The following is a 20,333-nucleotide window of genomic DNA, read 5'->3' on the forward strand; positions in this document are numbered from 1 at the left end:
GGCGACGCCTCATGTCCGGCACAGGGCTCAGAAGTGTCCCGGCATACAATATGCCGGGGCCGGGCAGTAGTTCCGCCCCTGAGACCTGGCATTTCAAATCTCGCGCCGCCTGCCACGGTCCGGGGAAGGAGAGACACTGCCACACCACCACTGCTGGTCTTGATTGGTTGCCTGGACCGCAAGCTCCTATTGGCTCGTGGTCCGGGCAACCAATCAGGACCAGCAGTGGTGGTGTGGCAGCGTCTCTCCTTCCCCGGACCGCATAGGATTGGCGCAAGATTTCTATTACAATGTATGACTACGCGCTACAGCTTCAGGTTCTCATACACCAAGTTGCGGCGCGGTTCCCGGACAATGTATAGTCCGGGAACACCACCCGTCCGGACTCCGGACACTGGGCTTAATTACCGGACTGTCCGGAGTAATCCCGGACGGGTGGTAACCCTAGAGTGGGTTAGTGCTGCAGCTTCCCCTAACTGGCATTATGACAATGATTTCTGGAGCAGACCATCAGCAGGCAAGCCATGCTTGATTGCACCAATGTACTGTGCATTCCTGAGAGTTGTGTAACTCCCCAGCCAGGCTCCATCATATAACAGACACTGAACTTTGACTGTGAGGTGTTCTACAGAAATCAGGCTTTCCATGTAGTATGTATGCATGTATGTATAGGTGTATGTGTCATATATATAGTTATATATGTGTCTCTCTCTCTCTCTCTATATATATATATATATATATATATATATATATATATATCTTGTAGATAGGCACTCAAGTGCTGGTCAGAGTCGGTTGCTGCCGCGGTGCACAGTACACGGTGGAAATCCACTTAATACATCAGCGAGGGGAGAGAGGCACTCAGCGGTCTTAGGTATGCGTATTCAATAAATGACACTTAAGTCAAACATAGGTTTTAAAGCAACGTTTCGAGCATTTATTGCTCGTCCTCAGGCTCCTTGTCACAACTGAAGGGCTGGATGAAGTCGTGTGGTGTGTAGCAACCGGAGACGGACCAGAGGAGGAAGGATTAAATCGTGCAGGTTTAATAATAGAATTCATAAATGAAATAATACACACTTGAATACTTTCTTAAAGTGGCAGTTAGTGGTAATAAGACTTGAGCCAGCACGGCACTTTGAAAGAAGAAAAAGTTCATAGAAACAATAACAGTTCACATACTGCGGACAGCAGGCTGGGGTCTTGAGAAATGAAGAAATCCGGAAAGAGAATGTACTTGATGGTAATGAGGGATCCTTGAAGACTGAAAGAAGCTGGATGATGACAAAAGAATGGGAAGTTGCTTGGAAGCAGACGGCTTGGAGGGCTTAGGCCAGGAAGCTCAGGGATGCAGGCAGAGACCAGACTGTGGAGAGAACTGGCTGGGGTTAAGCTGAATCGAGTCCAACACAGAGCACTGAAGCAAGGCACCAAGTCAGGAGAGGTGAGTCAGAGAGCCGGAGTCAGCTGGGAGCTGTGAACGCCTCTGGAGACTCTTTGTACTGACACTGAACAGGCCTAGGCAGATCCCCTATATCCCTAGAGGGCGGCTGCCATTGGCTGTCAGGTCAGTATGGGCGGAAACCTCAGACAAGGACCAATCTGCTATTTGCCCTTAACCAAGATGGCGGCGCCGGCCTCCCGGCGCCCTTACAGCACATACCGCTACACTTGCCGGCGTCCCACGCTGCCTGCTGCCCACCAGACTGCCGCTGCCTGCTGCCACTGAACTGGAGACCACTACACGCTAGCCGACGGCGGGCGCGAACGGGTGAGTAGTAAGCCCGCCGCGCACCGCCGCGGCTGAGTGTGACAGTACCCCCCCCCTTTCTGGGTGACCCCAGGGCACCTACGCACCTTGTGTGGATTCCTTTGAAAGAATTGTCTCACCAGACGGGGAGCATGGAGATCTGCAGCATCAACCCAGGAATTCTCTTCAGGACCCAATCCAAGCCACTCTACCAGATACTGAAGATGGGTATTGCGGCAACGTGAGTCGATAATGCGCTTCACCTCGAACTCTGTCTCTCTCTCTGAGCCAATCTTGGGCGGTTTAGGCACCTTTTTCTGATATAAGTTCAGTCGTAAAGGTTTCAAAAGAGACACGTGAAAAGAGTTTGATATCTTTAAGGAAGAAGGGAGCTGTAGTCTGTAGGCCACCGGATTAATTACCTGAGTGATTGGGTACGGCCCGATGAACCGAGGAGCCAGCTTCATGGATGGTAACCGAAGGCGTATATGGCGGGTAGACAGCCATACTCGATCTCCAACCTTCAACTTAGGAGCCGCTCTTCTTTTCCTGTCTGCCATCCTTTTATATCGAGCGGATGCTTTGAGGAGAGTGGTATGGACGTCTGACCAGATCTTTGCAAACCGTTGTAGGGAAGAAGCAGCTGCAGGGACATCGGGCAATGATAGATCTGAAAACTCTGGAGATCGGGGATGTTTGCCAAAGACAGTAAAAAAGGGAGTGGTGCCGGAGGATGAATGATAGGAATTGTTGTGCGCAAACTCCGCCCAAGGCAGAAGGTCTACCCAGTCGTCTTGAGAGGAAGAGATGAATAAACGAATGAAGGCTTCCAAGTCCTGGTTGACACGTTCTGTCTGCCCGTTGGTTTGTGGGTGGAAAGCAGTGGAGAACTTGAGCTTGACTTGTACAGCGGAACATAGGGCCCTCCAAAACTTTGCGACGAACTGCACGCCACGGTCAGATATAATTTCTTTGGGCAACCCATGGAGTTTGAAGATGGTGGAAATGAAGAGCTGAGCCAACACTGGAGCAGATGGAAGGCCTTTCAATGGGAAGAAGTGCACCATCTTTGAAAACCGGTCAACCACCACCCAAATTACTGTGTGCCCTTTGGAGGGAGGAAGTTCGCAGATAAAGTCCATAGACAGGTGGGACCATGGTTCTGTTGGTATGGCTAGAGGTAGAAGAGGACCGACAGGAGACGTTCTGGAGGACTTATGCTGAGCGCACTTTACACAGGAGGCGACAAAGGTGGTTACATCACGACGAATGGTAGGCCACCAGTATGAACGCAACAGGAACATTAAGGTCTTCTGTGCCCCGGTATGCCCTGCAAAACGGGAAGCGTGTGCCCAGGACAGCACTCTCTTTCGGAGACTGAGGGGAACGAAGGTCTTGCCTGGTGGAGGTGAAGGCTGGACTGTTACTTGAGCAAAGACCAGAGGATCGAGGATGGGTCGAGGAGGAGTGTCAAGATCAGCTGAAGTTTCAAAAGAGCGTGAAAGAGCATCGGCCTTGGCATTCATCGTCCCGGGTCTGAATCTGATTTGGAAATCGAAGCGTTCGAAGAACATGGCCCAGCGGGCTTGACGAGCTGTAAGACATTGGGCGTGCTTGAGGAATGAGAGATTCTTATGATCGGAGTACACAGTAATTTTATGTCGTGCCCCCTCCAGGAGGTACCGCCACTCCTCCAACGCAGATTTGACTGCCAGTAACTCCTGCTCTCCAATGGGGTAATTCTTTTCTGCTGGAAGAAACTTCTTGGAGAAGAAGGCACAGGGATGAAGCACCTGGTCCTCCCCTCTCTGCGACAAGATTGCCCCCACCCCCTCTGAGGATGCGTCCACCTCAAGAATAAAGGGTTTGTCGAGGTTTGGCTGAAGAAGGATTGGGGCGGAGACAAAAGCATCCTTTAGTTGTTGGAAGGCTTGGGAGGCCTCAGGTGACCACTGACTCGGATCAGAACCCTTGCGGGTTAGAGCTGTAAGAGGTGCAGCAAGGGTGGAGAAGTTCCGGATGAAACGACGATAGTAATTTGAAAAGCCCAGGAACCTCTGGATGCCTTTGAGCGTTGTGGGCGCTGTCCAGTCTAAGATGGCTCTTACTTTTTCTGGATCCATCTCTATCCCAGTGCTGGAGAGGATGTGGCCAAGGAATGGAATGGAAGTGACCTCAAAGACGCACTTGTCTAGTTTGCAGAATAATTTATTTTGGCGAAGGCGCCGCAAGACCTCAGCTACTGTTTGCCGATGGAGATGGAGGTTAGACGAGAAGATGAGGATGTCATCGAGATACACCACGATGGAATGATATAGTAAATCTCGAAATATGTCATTTACAAATTGTTGGAAGACGGCTGGAGCGTTGCAAAGACCAAATGGCATCACCAGGTATTCGTAGTGGCCATCTCGGGTGTTGAAAGCCGTCTTCCACTCATCTCCAGATCGGATACGGATCAAGTTATACGCCCCTCTTAAATCCAGTTTAGTAAAGATGGAAGCCCCTCGGATTTTGTCGAATAATTCGGTGATAAGAGGTAAAGGATAGCGGTTTTTGATTGTGATATCGTTCAGGCCCCTGTAATCGATACACGGCCGGAGGGTTCCATCTTTTTTTTTCACAAAGAAAAACCCCGCTCCGGCTGGTGAAGTGGACGGGCGAATGAACCCCTTATCCAAGTTTTCTCGAATGTAGTCAGACATGACTTTGGTCTCCGGCAGAGACAAGGGGTAGATGCGGCCCCGCGGTGGGAACTTCCCAGGTATCAACTCTATCGGACAGTCCCAGGAACGATGAGGCGGCAGGGTATCGGCACCTCCCTTGCTGAAGACGTCAGAAAAAGAAAGATATGGTGTGGGTAACGACAAGGGTGGAGCTGATGAAGACAAAAGACTGGGACCTCCTACTTCTTGAGGATTAGTTTGATGGAGTGGAATGACACGAGGCATGCAAGTAGTTAGGCAGTTCGTACCCCAGGCTGTGATCTCCATACTGGTCCAATCAATGTGAGGGTTGTGCTTAGTAAGCCATGGTAGGCCCAGGACTACCTGGTGTGAGGATTGAGGAAGGACAAAAAATTCAAGAGTCTCTTGATGTAAGGCACCGATGAGAACTGTCACTGGATCGGTTTGAAGGGTGATTTGCCCACTGCTGATGCGACTCCCATCTACTGCAGTGAGGGCCAACGGATGGGCCAAAGGTTGCACCGTCAAGGAATGTTGCTGGACGAAAGAAGAAGAAAGGAAGTTCCCGGCTGCTCCGGAATCTAGTAGAGCCTGGATCTTGATTTTTCCCTGAGGGCACACAAGGGTAACAGGAATGGTGGGCACAGTTGAAGAGGGAGATGAAAGCAGGACTCCTAACCTGACCTCCCTCGGGGAGGTTAGGAGCGGTCGTTTCCCGGACGCAGTGGACAGGAAGCCAACAGATGAGCGGAAGAACCGCAGTACATGCATAGATTCTCACGACGTCTACGGGACTTTTCCTCCACGGAAAGCCGAGAGCGGTTGATCTGCATGGGTTCGTCTGGTGGTGTGGTTGTGGAAGGCCCAGATCTAGGAACAGGAACAGCGTTGGTGGTGAGACGAGGGCGGAGACGATCGGAGCGATTTCTCTCTAGTTGACGCTCCTGCATCCGTAGATCTACTTTGTTGCACAAGGAGATGAGTTCAGCCAAAGTAGCAGGAGAGTCATGGGTAGTTAATTCGTCCTTGATACGACCTGCCAGCCCATTCCAGAAGGCGGAGATGAGAGCCTCTTCGTTCCACTTTAATTCCGAAGCCAGAGTCTGGAACTGCACAGCATATTGTCCCACTGAACGACTACCCTGGCGAATCCTCAGGATCTCAGTAGCGGCAGACGACACTCTGCCAGGTTCATCAAAGATGCGACGGAAAGAGGTAATAAAAGCTTCATAGTCATTGAGCAGGGGATCAGCACGTTCCCAGAGAGGGGACACCCAGTCCAAAGCCGACCCTGCCAGGAGAGACACAATATAAGCCACCTTTGCCTTGGAAGTAGGAAAGTGAGAAGACTGTAAGGTGAAATGCACATCGCATTGGTTCAGAAACCCACGGCATCCTTTCGGAGAACCATCATATTTGCTGGGGGTTGGTAAATGCATGTGATGAGGAACTATTGGTCCAGGTGTAGAAACAGGGACTGGAACCTCTGGAGCTGAAGCCACAGAAACTGAGGGAGCCGTCTGGGGCGGAGCCAAGACCTGAAGGAATTGAGCCACTTGACGTTGGGTAGCCTCCACTTGCTCCAGACGAGCCATGATGCTGTGAAGTGCGTCCGCCATGGAAGCCTGTTCTTCACCCGACTCCATCGGGTCAGTACAAACTGTCACAACTGAAGGGCTGGATGAAGTCGTGTGGTGTGTAGCAACCGGAGACGGACCAGAGGAGGAAGGATTAAATCGTGCAGGTTTAATAATAGAATTCATAAATGAAATAATACACACTTGAATACTTTCTTAAAGTGGCAGTTAGTGGTAATAAGACTTGAGCCAGCACGGCACTTTGAAAGAAGAAAAAGTTCATAGAAACAATAACAGTTCACATACTGCGGACAGCAGGCTGGGGTCTTGAGAAATGAAGAAATCCGGAAAGAGAATGTACTTGATGGTAATGAGGGATCCTTGAAGACTGAAAGAAGCTGGATGATGACAAAAGAATGGGAAGTTGCTTGGAAGCAGACGGCTTGGAGGGCTTAGGCCAGGAAGCTCAGGGATGCAGGCAGAGACCAGACTGTGGAGAGAACTGGCTGGGGTTAAGCTGAATCGAGTCCAACACAGAGCACTGAAGCAAGGCACCAAGTCAGGAGAGGTGAGTCAGAGAGCCGGAGTCAGCTGGGAGCTGTGAACGCCTCTGGAGACTCTTTGTACTGACACTGAACAGGCCTAGGCAGATCCCCTATATCCCTAGAGGGCGGCTGCCATTGGCTGTCAGGTCAGTATGGGCGGAAACCTCAGACAAGGACCAATCTGCTATTTGCCCTTAACCAAGATGGCGGCGCCGGCCTCCCGGCGCCCTTACAGCACATACCGCTACACTTGCCGGCGTCCCACGCTGCCTGCTGCCCACCAGACTGCCGCTGCCTGCTGCCACTGAACTGGAGACCACTACACGCTAGCCGACGGCGGGCGCGAACGGGTGAGTAGTAAGCCCGCCGCGCACCGCCGCGGCTGAGTGTGACACTCCTGAGCCTGAGGACGAGCAATAAATGCTCGAAACGTTGCTTTAAAACCTATGTTTGACTTAAGTGTCATTTATTGAATACGCATACCTAAGACCGCTGAGTGCCTCTCTCCCCTCGCTGATATATATATATATATATATATATATATATATATATCTATATATATAGATATATATATATATATATATACATATACACACACACCTGTCAAGGTGCATGTTTAAAATGTAGGTATGACTATGTTAAATGTATGCATGAATATCATTATTCATTTTTCAATTTTTATTTCGTCCACAGATGAGTCTGCCCAAGCAGAGGAGGGTCTCCGTGGGGCCCTCCTATGAATTAGAGGCCACATGCGGCACATTCTGGCCGAAATGGACCGGCTCATAGATGGGCCAAATTAATTTTTTGGGAATTTATTTGTTACTACATTGGTTCTTTCTATTAATAAATAGTTATTTAAAGTTCAAAGTTGTCAGTGTTTTTTTCTAACATGCAAAAGTATATGTGTAACTTGTTTAAAATCTTTAAAATAAGCAAAATGTAAATAGTGTATATAGATGTGTGTTAGGGTCACATGCTGTAAGGGTTAATGTGTGTAATGAATGTAGTAGGAATGTGGGTCAGTATAGATGAGCATTTAATTGATTGCAATTGATAACAATCCCTTTTTCATCAGGTTGCCTAATTGCCTAAGTGGGTCATGTGATCGCTGTGTGTACTCAGTAAAAAAGTGTGGGATTGAGCGTAAATACTCCGCATCGGTGCGTACGGACAGCTTCCCGTACGTTCTGACGCGGTAAGACCGTGCTTGTGCGGGAAGACCGTGCAGAATCTGTACGTTTCCACCGCACATGCACGGTTTGTATGTCGTCCGTACACACGCCCTGTTCTTAAAGAGTGAGTCCATCCGAATGCGGAGGACACGTGGGCGTTTCTACGGACGTTGGCCGTACGCCGCCGCACAGCGTGGCGTGCGGACCGCACCGTAAGAATTCGGGAAAGTACGCACCGATCAGAATAAGGGCCAAGGAGACCAGTTGTGGTTGCATCTAGCAAGAAGACTTATGGGCATATTCAATATTCAAGTGCAAGGTTTTCACAGCAAAAACAAGTGTGAATCTTGCAACTACAGTAGCTTTTAGTTACTGCTGGTAATGCTCCCAATACTGCTGTATACATTTATTTATTTTAAATGGTCCCAAAGTTTTTGCAGAATAAAGTCTGCAGGTTGCCATTGCTGTGTGTGGACCATTTTTTTGTTTCCCATTATATTTCAGAATTATTTTATATTAATAAATACATGTATTAAAAATATGCCCCCAGGAGAGTGAGGTGTATTACATTTTGTTGTCTTCACAAAACAGCTTATCCTGCCATGGATGAGGGATATGGCAAAATAGCATTTGAGGCTCTGTTTCCCTCCTTGTGTTGTCTACAAGGGCGTAACTACCATAGTAACATAGTCGAAAAGGCTAAATAAAGACTTGCGTCCATCTAGTTCAACCAAAGTTTTTCTATAGCTTATCCCCTGGTGTATAGTAAGTTCTGAAACAGATTATGGTTCTTATTTGTACCTATGGATGTTTTTAACCAATAAATGTTTATCCAACCTTATTTTAAATTTATTTATTGTCTCTGCCAACACCACTTCTTCCGGAAGAGAGTTTCAAAGTTTGACTGCTCTGACCGTGAAGAAAATTTTTCTTCTGAGGGAGCTAAAGCTTTTTTCTTTTAATCTAAACTCGTGTCCTCGATTCCTTTCTAGAAGTAAAAAGGGTGTTTGACAGTTCCTTGTATTGGCCCCTGATATATTTGAACATTTTGAGCATGTCCCCCCTGAAACGTCTCTTCTCTAGTGTAAATAGTCCCAAATTGCTCAATCTCTCCTTGTAACTTAGATTCTCCAGTCCCCTAATTAACTTTGTTGCTCTTCTTTGGATTTTTTTATGATGTCCTTTTTATAGTGTGGGGCCCAGAATTGTACTCCATATTCAAGGTGTGGTCTAACCAAAGCTTTGTACAGTGGCATAATTACTTTTGAGTCCCTAGTTTCCATGCCCCTTTTAATATATGCTAGAATTCTGGCCTTTTTTGTGGCTATGTGACATTGAGCACTACACCCCAGTTGGTTATCTATTTGGACTCCTAGATCCTTTTCCAGTACTGAATTACACAATGTCTCCCCTCTTAGTTTATAACTAGCACACTGGTTATGTCTCCCAAGGTGCATAACCTTGCATTTATCCACATTGAACCTCATCTTCCACATTTTTGCCCACTCATCTAGATTGTCAATAGGTGCAAGGGGTGCAGCTGCTATGGGGCCCAGAGCAGAAGGGGGCCCATCTTTGCTGTCTAACTAATATGTTTTACATACATTTATGATTTATCACAGTCAGTTGCTAAATAGGGGGCCCTTACAAACTTTTGCTATGGGGCCTACAAATATGTACAGTAGGTACGCCTCTGGTCATCTACACCAGGCATGTCCAAACTATGGTCCTCCAGATGTTATGAAACTACACATCCCAGCATGCCTTGCCATACTTTTAGCATTCCCTAATAGCAAAACTATGGCGAGGCACGATGGGACTTGCAGTTTCACAACAGCCGGAGGGCCATAGTTTGGACAGGCATGGTCTGCACCTTCCATGCACTAATTCTGACTGTATGATTTGGTTTTATATATGATTTGTTATGCCTGTGGACTGAGGAACTTGTGGCGTCGTAGAAATTATACATCCTGCATTTAGTCCCTCACAAGCTTAATGTCTTCAGCATACACATGAACATAAATACATTTTAAGAATGTCTAGCTGCATGAAGGACCTTTCATTGCGCTGATACGCCCCTTATTTATTACAGATTAATTAGGTCAGAGGAAGAACCCCCTCTAGGGGCAACAATGAGGCTTTCCTGTATATTCAAATTAACTAAACAAATAGGAGACAATAAGACCGGTCTGTTTCTTGTCGAAAAAATATCTCTTTGAACAGTAAGGTGAAAGCAAACTTTGTCTGTTTTACAATCTCCAAAAGTGCTTGATTGGAAGACAAACAATAGAGTTCAAATCTTAATTTGGTTTGGCAAACACTCCTATTTCCCACTACACACCCTAGACTAGAGCCATCAAAGACTTGCAAGTGGATGGAGACGGGATTCCAAATGTTTCCTTTCAGGCTGATGCTACTTCCAGCAAATGGATGTGCACACAGGCAAGAGGGAGAAATGACATCTGCCTTTCCTGCAATCATTTCATTGGGAGTGATTCATTAGAAAGCACAGAAGCGGCGCAGGAGAGTAGATCTGGCAGATGAATATACTTTTCAGTGTCAGAAAAGCACATACACAACCATTCATGGATGGAAACTGAATGAAGACTCTTTGTTTTTACCAGCAAACAAACTTTGACAATTTATATTACATGTGACAAGAAGATGTACAGCTTCTACAGAGAAGTAATGGCTGGAGTTGTGTTCTTCTAAAGGTACTGCATGTTAAAGCATAACAGTGTTTATATATGACATAAAAAATAAGGCTGTTTAACACCATGTTCTAGGAGCTGGGCACCATGTGTCATAGATGAGAATAAATCCTAAAATCATTCTGATAAACAACAAGGTTAAATAGCGTGTACATATTAAGACTTGCATTTTTTAGATGAAATTGAATGTATAATACTTTGGATAATTATTTTCCAAAAGAATACAATGATATTGTGAAATCTTGCACTTAAAGGATTGCATTTTGATGTATCCCAGTTTCCTGAAGAATGTAGTTATAATTGTTTTCAGCCTGCAGTTCTCAGAAGGTCCTAGTAATTTATTGCAGAGCATGGATTCACTTCAAGAGCTGTTTTTCAGTTTTGCTAATTAAATACATGTGAGACATGAGATGGTAAACATAGTATCTGTGTTTATTACTGTATCTTTCTTTAAGAAGCTTAAAGGATATATATATATATATATAATATGTATACAATATATATATATATATATATATATATATATATATACATGGGTGACAGTGGCACACACTCGGATTTTCATAAAAAGCAGTCAGGCTACAGCAGTAGTTTCCAACGTTTCGGAGTTTAATCCGTTGTCAAGGAGAGAACAATTAACAATGAACAAAGTACTTACATATATAGATGTGCACCGGATCCCACCTCACGGTGTTCTGCCCGTCACACACTACTCACAGTACGGAGCTTCCTGGTTGGTCACGTGACCGGGACCAGACAGCTGATCTCACACGGGGTTCCCTGGAAAGCGTCCGTTGCTAGGAGACAGCGGTGGTAGGTCAGAAACATCTGATCTGTGGGAGCGATGTCTGAGCACCTAAAGAAAACATGCCAACAGTGTTAGATACACTCAGTGATGAGAACAAGAGATGAGAGAGTGAAAGAAGATAAGGACAAAAGTGGGGAACAAGAGGGGAGGGTACAAAGTACGTGGAAGCCAAAAGATATAATACAGTAATGCAGTAAACTCAAATGACAAAGCAATGTAGGCAGATCACGGACCCAGGAATATCAGAACATGTTATACGATTATAGGAACATATTAAATGACAATTGTTCATTCAGTCCTCTGGGGTTAACTGTGTCCAGCTTAAAAATCCATTGGGTTTCAATCTGCAATAGTCGTTTTCCCCTATCCCCACCGCGTAGGTCATCGGGGACGTGGTCAATGATAGTATAGCGTAAATTCGCCAGATTGTGTTTGGCAGACACGAAGTGCTTTGCTACGGGTTGTTCGACAGTCTTGTTTGTAAGGGCTGCTCGAATAGCAGTACGGTGAAGAGCAATTCTTTCTTTGAAAGTTCTGATAGTTTTCCCCACGTAGCCGAGGCCGCAGGGACAGGTAATAAGGTACACAACGTACGAAGAGGAACAGGTGAGTACATGCTTGATAGGGATTGACCGACCAGTGTGTGGGTGATTGAAGGTCTTGCATGCTATCATCGCGCTGCAGGTCGTGCATCCCGTACAGCGGTAACAGCCAGCAGGTTTCTGTTGAGTACCAGAGGGTAATCTTTTGGAAATGTCCGTCCGGACGACCATGTCTCTGATGTTTCTACCCCTAGTGAAGCATGACATCAATCTGGTTGTTTTCAAGGTTTTTAGATCCTTGTCTTGTTGTATCGCAGGCCACAGGTTGCGTGCTGTGTTGTGGATGTGATCATCAGCCGTATTGTATGAACGTACCCAGCCTAAGGTGTCGGGGGGAAAATCCTTCGACCTTCTCTTCTGTAGGGTGTCCTCTCTGGATATGAGGTCCAATTTGGCTCTTGCCCCTTTCAGTGTCTCTTTGGAATAACCTCTCTCATAGAATTTGTTTTCCATCATGTTGAGGTCATGATTGAGGGTTGTCTCGGAGCTCGTGATCCTTTTAACCCTTAGAAGTTGGGAGAAGGGGAGACCTCTCTTAAGGGCTGGGGGATGGTGGCTTTGAGCAAGCAACAAGGTATTGCGGTCAGTCTTTTTAGAATAGATCGCTGTGGTCAAGGTCCCATTCACAATGGAGATGCAAACATCAAGGTAGTTTATCGAACAAAGACTCATGTCAAATGTAAATTTGATTGGACAATCCATAAGATTGATGGATGCAAGGGCTTCCTTGAATTCACATTGGGTCCCTGTCCAGAACAGTAAGACATCGTCTATGTAGCGGGTATAGAAGGAAATTTTCATTCCCAGATTGCTGTCGAAGAACAATCTTTTTTCAATGTCAGCCATGTAGGCATTAGCATATGACGGCGCTACCGGGGATCCCATAGCACAGCCTGTGCATTGCTTGTAGTATTGGCCGTTGAATAAGAAAAAATTTCTGTTGAGAATGAGGTACAATAGTTTCATCATCAGTTCGACAGGGGGACCTTCATATAAGGGGTAATTGTCTAGCAATTTTCTGGATGCTTCAATTCCTCCTGAGTGCGGGATACTGGTGTATAGACTACTAATGTCTAATGTCACCAACCAGGTACCCACTGGGATGGTCTGGAACATTTTCAATTTATTGAGCAAGGCCGTGGTGTCTTGTAGATATGTGGGGGTGTTCTGGACTGCAGGTTGAAGAAAGAAGTCCAGAAATGAAGACACATTGCTGTAGAGTGATTGGCGAGCAGAGATTATCGGTCTACCAGGCGGAGACAGCAGATTTTTGTGAATCTTTGGTAAACAGTATAGCAGGGGTATCCTGGGTGATTCGATTAGAAGCCAATCTCTCACGCTGGATGGTATGTCTTTCTTGGAGACTGCTTCATCTAGGAGTTTCACCAATTCTGCTTTGTATTGCATCGAGGGATCGTGAGGCAAGTGTTCGTATGTGTCAGTATTAAGTTGAGCATACACTTCTTGTTTGTAATTATTAATGTCCCAGATCACGATACCTCCCCCTTTGTCGGCAGGGAGTATCATGATATCATCGTAAGAGCGTAAGTTCTGGAGAGCCAACCATTCATCTCTCGACAGATTTGAGAATGTGTGTTTCTTGTCATCATCGTGTAGGGCATTCACTTTATTCTCTAGTATGCGATTGAAGCCGAGAATAGTGGAGTTCGATGAAGGTGGGTCAAATTTTGACCTATTCTTAAATGAGTCATAGATGGAAGGTGGACATGATGTCGGCATGATGTCGCTCCGACTGAAGAATTCTTTTAAACGTAGTTTACGGTTGAGTTTGATATTCTCAACCTTCCAGTCGAAGGCATTGAATTTATTAGTGGGTACGAATGATAACCCTTTGTTGAGCACTGCCATTTCACTCGTTGATAGTATGCGGTTGGAGATGTTGAACGTCACATCTTCTTGCCGCGGGCGAGATTTTGAGCTGCGATGACTTTGTCCACCTCGTCTGGGGGGTCTCTGTCTTTTTCTCTTATGGCTCGGGTTCTGACTCCCGGTGGTGGGCGCTGGTAGTTTTTTGACTGCTGTTTTTTGGATTGTGTATCACCCGCTGAAGATGCTGCGTCGCTGGAGGTGTCGACATCGGTGGTCGTGTGGTAGCCACGTCTCTTTGGTCTTCGATCATATTTCTGAGGTCTGTGTGGGCCAGAAAGCCATCTGTACACATTTTGCTCAGAGTAGTCGCGATTAACGCGATCGAATTTATTTTTCTTGAACGCCAGTAATTCCTTCTTGAAGGTGGCAAGTTGAGAGGCCAATTTTGGCAACCAGGTCTGTGCTGGGTCTTCAGTGAGTTTCGAAAGGTGAAGATTTTCATAATCAGCAATGCATTGGCCTCTCAACTTGCCACCTTCAAGAAGGAATTACTGGCGTTCAAGAAAAATAAATTCGATCGCGTTAATCGCGACTACTCTGAGCAAAATGTGTACAGATGGCTTTCTGGCCCACACAGACCTCAGAAATATGATCGAAGACCAAAGAGACGTGGCTACCACACGACCACCGATGTCGACACCTCCAGCGACGCAGCATCTTCAGCGGGTGATACACAATCCAAAAAACAGCAGTCAAAAAACTACCAGCGCCCACCACCGGGAGTCAGAACCCGAGCCATAAGAGAAAAAGACAGAGACCCCCCAGACGAGGTGGACAAAGTCATCGCAGCTCAAAATCTCGCCCGCGGCAAGAAGATGTGACGTTCAACATCTCCAACCGCATACTATCAACGAGTGAAATGGCAGTGCTCAACAAAGGGTTATCATTCGTACCCACTAATAAATTCAATGCCTTCGACTGGAAGGTTGAGAATATCAAACTCAACCGTAAACTACGTTTAAAAGAATTCTTCAGTCGGAGCGACATCATGCCGACATCATGTCCACCTTCCATCTATGACTCATTTAAGAATAGGTCAAAATTTGACCCACCTTCATCGAACTCCACTATTCTCGGCTTCAATCGCATACTAGAGAATAAAGTGAATGCCCTACACGATGATGACAAGAAACACACATTCTCAAATCTGTCGAGAGATGAATGGTTGGCTCTCCAGAACTTACGCTCTTACGATGATATCATGATACTCCCTGCCGACAAAGGGGGAGGTATCGTGATCTGGGACATTAATAATTACAAACAAGAAGTGTATGCTCAACTTAATACTGACACATACGAACACTTGCCTCACGATCCCTCGATGCAATACAAAGCAGAATTGGTGAAACTCCTAGATGAAGCAGTCTCCAAGAAAGACATACCATCCAGCGTGAGAGATTGGCTTCTAATCGAATCACCCAGGATACCCCTGCTATACTGTTTACCAAAGATTCACAAAAATCTGCTGTCTCCGCCTGGTAGACCGATAATCTCTGCTCGCCAATCACTCTACAGCAATGTGTCTTCATTTCTGGACTTCTTTCTTCAACCTGCAGTCCAGAACACCCCCACATATCTACAAGACACCACGGCCTTGCTCAATAAATTGAAAATGTTCCAGACCATCCCAGTGGGTACCTGGTTGGTGACATTAGACATTAGTAGTCTATACACCAGTATCCCGCACTCAGGAGGAATTGAAGCATCCAGAAAATTGCTAGACAATTACCCCTTATATGAAGGTCCCCCTGTCGAACTGATGATGAAACTATTGTACCTCATTCTCAACAGAAATTTTTTCTTATTCAACGGCCAATACTACAAGCAATGCACAGGCTGTGCTATGGGATCCCCGGTAGCGCCGTCATATGCTAATGCCTACATGGCTGACATTGAAAAAAGATTGTTCTTCGACAGCAATCTGGGAATGAAAATTTCCTTCTATACCCGCTACATAGACGATGTCTTACTGTTCTGGACAGGGACCCAATGTGAATTCAAGGAAGCCCTTGCATCCATCAATCTTATGGATTGTCCAATCAAATTTACATTTGACATGAGTCTTTGTTCGATAAACTACCTTGATGTTTGCATCTCCATTGTGAATGGGACCTTGACCACAGCGATCTATTCTAAAAAGACTGACCGCAATACCTTGTTGCTTGCTCAAAGCCACCATCCCCCAGCCCTTAAGAGAGGTCTCCCCTTCTCCCAACTTCTAAGGGTTAAAAGGATCACGAGCTCCGAGACAACCCTCAATCATGACCTCAACATGATGGAAAACAAATTCTATGAGAGAGGTTATTCCAAAGAGACACTGAAAGGGGCAAGAGCCAAATTGGACCTCATATCCAGAGAGGACACCCTACAGAAGAGAAGGTCGAAGGATTTTCCCCCCGACACCTTAGGCTGGGTACGTTCATACAATACGGCTGATGATCACATCCACAACACAGCACGCAACCTGTGGCCTGCGATACAACAAGACAAGGATCTAAAAACCTTGAAAACAACCAGATTGATGTCATGCTTCACTAGGGGTAGAAACATCAGAGACATGGTCGTCCGGACGGACATTTCCAAAAGATTACCCTCTGGTACTCAACAGAAACCTGCTGGCTGTTACCGCTGTACGGGATGCACGACCTGCAGCGCGATGATAGCATGCAAGACCTTCAATCACCCACACACTGGTCGGTCAATCCCTATCAAGCATGTACTCACCTGTTCCTCTTCGTACGTTGTGTACCTTATTACCTGTCCCTGCGGCCTCGGCTACGTGGGGAAAACTATCAGAACTTTCAAAGAAAGAATTGCTCTTCACCGTACTGCTATTCGAGCAGCCCTTACAAACAAGACTGTCGAACAACCCGTAGCAAAGCACTTCGTGTCTGCCAAACACAATCTGGCGAATTTACGCTATACTATCATTGACCACGTCCCCGATGACCTACGCGGTGGGGATAGGGGAAAACGACTATTGCAGATTGAAACCCAATGGATTTTTAAGCTGGACACAGTTAACCCCAGAGGACTGAATGAACAATTGTCATTTAATATGTTCCTATAATCGTATAACATGTTCTGATATTCCTGGGTCCGTGATCTGCCTACATTGCTTTGTCATTTGAGTTTACTGCATTACTGTATTATATCTTTTGGCTTCCACGTACTTTGTACCCTCCCCTCTTGTTCCCCACTTTTGTCCTTATCTTCTTTCACTCTCTCATCTCTTGTTCTCATCACTGAGTGTATCTAACACTGTTGGCATGTTTTCTTTAGGTGCTCAGACATCGCTCCCACAGATCAGATGTTTCTGACCTACCACCGCTGTCTCCTAGCAACGGACGCTTTCCAGGGAACCCCGTGTGAGATCAGCTGTCTGGTCCCGGTCACGTGACCAACCAGGAAGCTCCGTACTGTGAGTAGTGTGTGACGGGCAGAACACCGTGAGGTGGGATCCGGTGCACATCTATATATGTAAGTACTTTGTTCATTGTTAATTGTTCTCTCCTTGACAACGGATTAAACTCCGAAACGTTGGAAACTACTGCTGTAGCCTGACTGCTTTTTATGAAAATCCGAGTGTGTGCCACTGTCACCCATGTATATCTACTTCTCTGTGTGAGCACCCCGGTCGTCATTTACAAGTATATGGTGTGCCATTCAAAGTTTATCTATATATATATATATATATATATATATATATATATATATATATATATATATATATATACATACAATGAAACGAACGGTAACCGGCACTCAGCTCCTTGCTGACTGTATGATGCCCCGTGCCTTCGCTGTGAGGTGTCTGAACGGCACCACTGTATATAGTCCTGGGGTCTTAAGCAAAATAAAGCAACTCGTAGCCTTTTTACAGGTATATACACATACACATACCCTCCAACTGTACCGATTTAGCTGCTACAGTAACGTTATTTAATGGTCTGTACCGGCTAGTTCTTATTGTACCAATTGTACCGGTTTTTCATAGGCAGCTCCTCAGACACTGGGAGGTGTAGTTTCCTGTTACTGTTACACCACCGGCTGATCTTTGGGGAGCACGAGGGGTAGTGGCTGGCTAAGACTACATCTCCCGGGGGGACTCAGCAGGCCCACCTTCCCATGCTCAGTGATTCCTCCGGCTCCCCAGAACCTCTGTGTCTCCTCTCCGTTCCCGGGGGAAGGAAAAGCAAGTGCACAAGAGCCACCATTACAAGACGGGGGTGCAGGAAGCTGTTGAGTACCGCAAGCAATACACTTTGGTCACGCTGGGGCTCCGGGTATGTGATCTGATGCCAGTACACATTCGTAAAGGGGGGGCATAGTCATGCAAATCAATAGGTTAATGTCCCAGTTAGGTATTCCAAATGCACTCTGGGTTTACTTTAAACCCGGCTGCTCCAAAGATATCTGGATACCACAGGTTCTAGTAATCTAAAAGAATAAATGAGAGCGCTCCATAGTGCAATAACAAAAGTTACAAAATTTCTGACGAAGTCCGCAGTGACGAAATGCGTAGGAGCATGGCCTGGCGTAGCTCGTCTGTTTTGCTGTCTGAATGTGAGAGTGGAACCACTCCAACACCCTGTGTGAAACAGGTACGCGCTTATATTCATTTATTATTTTATTTATTTATTTACAGTTTCTTATATAGTGCAGCAGACTCCGTTGTGCTTTACAATAGTAGACAGTGATAAAACAAACTGGGTAACAACATACAGACTTGGAGGTAGGAGGGCCCTGCTGCAAGCTTATTATATTTTGGGATATACATTGCGGTTGTGTGTAACTGTCGACCATGGTACATTACACTGTACTTATCCATGCTTGGAATGTTTTAAAAATTAAAATTTTGTTATTGCACTATGGAGCGCTCTCATTTATTCATATATATATATATATATATATATATATATATATATATATATATATATATCTCTTTCTTAAACATTTTTCTGAAGTAAAAACCATATATTTTACATCCCAGTGTGATCCATGTTTATATATATTTTCTACACACACACAAAAGGATAGAGCGCTGATAGCACACCCAATAGCAAATTATCATTCTTAATACAGGTTGGTCACCTGCCTTCTTGCTAACAGCTGCTAGTTCGAATCAAGCTTGTTTTAGTGCGCAGTTAATCTCTAAAAATATACTCATTCTTTAATACTTACCCTCCGGAGTCCCGTGATGAAGGCAGCGCTGCTGGAATCGCCTGAAAAATGGTCGCCATACTATTTTTCCAGTGGTTTGCACTAGGGATGTGCACCGGCCACATTTCGGGTTTTGGGTTCTGATTACCTTGAGGTTTTGGGTTCTAATGGGTTTTGGCAAAACACCTCCTAAGTGTTTTGTGTTTGGATTTTTTGGGTTCTGATTTTTTTTTGTTAAAAAAGCATAAAAACTGCTAAAATCGCAGAATTTTGGTTTTTATTTTTTTGCTCCTACGCTATATTAACCTCAATAACATTCATTTCCACTCATTTCCAGTCTATTCTGAACAGCTCACACCTTACAATATTGTTTTTAGGGCAAAAGGTTGCACCGAGGTAGCTGGATAACTATGATAAGCCACACAAGTGTGCGGCACAAACACTAGACTGATATGGAACACTTAGTATCCCCTCTAGGCTGATACTGCACACCTAGAATTACCCCTGGACTGATATGGCACAGGTAGCATCACCCCTGGACTGAAACGGCACATTTAGCATCACCCCTGGACTGATATGGCACACTTAGCATCCCCCCTAGTCTGATACAGCACACTTGGCAGCACCCCATGAATTGTACGGCAGACTTGGCTCACCCCAGGAATTATTTGGCAGACTTGGCTCACCCCTGTACTGATATGGCACACTTAGCATCACCCCTGGACTGATACGGCACACTTGGCTGCACCCCTGGACTAATACAGCACACTTGGCAGCACCCCATGAATTATATGGCAGACTTGGCTTACCCCAGGAATTATACGGCACAGATGGTGGCACCCCTGACCTGATACAGCACACATGGAATTATATGGCACAGATGGCGGCACCCCTGGACTGATACGGCACACATGGCGGCAGGCATGGAATTATACGGCAGACAAATTCCTGCAGTAAAAATAAAAATTTGTATTCTTTTAATTATAAAAAAAGAGCAGCACACCTTACTTAGCAACACCCCATGAATTATACAGCACTCTTGGCTCACCCCTGGACTACAGAGCATTTAACAGCCCTTGCAGTAAAAAAAAAAAAAAAAAAACCTTATTTTTATTTTCATAAAAAAAAGGGCAGCTCCCCTGGTCTGGTATGGGACACATGGGGCACCCCTGGAATTATACGGCACACATGCGGGCACCCCAGGACTGATACAGGACACATGGGGGCACTCATGGAATTATATGGCACACATGCGGGCACCCCTGGACTGATACAGGACACAAGGGGGCACCCCTGGACTGATACAGCACACATGTGGGCATCCCTGGACAAATACAGCACACATGTGGGCACCCCTGGATGGATACAGTACACATGCGGGCACCCCTGGACTGATACAGCACAAATGTGGGCACCCCTGGACAA

The 20,333-nt window shown here is 45.8% G+C and overlaps 1 protein-coding gene across 1 annotated transcript in view; it reads left to right on the plus strand.

Annotated features, from left to right (window-relative positions):
• The first annotated feature begins 10,154 nt into the window (after positions 1 to 10,154).
• The window catches only part of TMEM100 (transmembrane protein 100), a 49,490-nt gene continuing 39,311 nt past the window's right edge, over positions 10,155 to 20,333 (plus strand). The window contains exon 1 of the mRNA XM_083148640.1: positions 10,155 to 10,448. The gene's annotated coding sequence lies outside the window, so the exon portion shown is untranslated. The remainder of the gene's footprint in view (positions 10,449 to 20,333) is intronic.

This window comes from Crinia signifera, chromosome 6 (assembly GCF_055691185.1).
Source record: "Crinia signifera chromosome 6, ASM5569118v1, whole genome shotgun sequence".
NCBI classification, from domain to species: domain Eukaryota; kingdom Metazoa; phylum Chordata; class Amphibia; order Anura; family Myobatrachidae; genus Crinia; species Crinia signifera.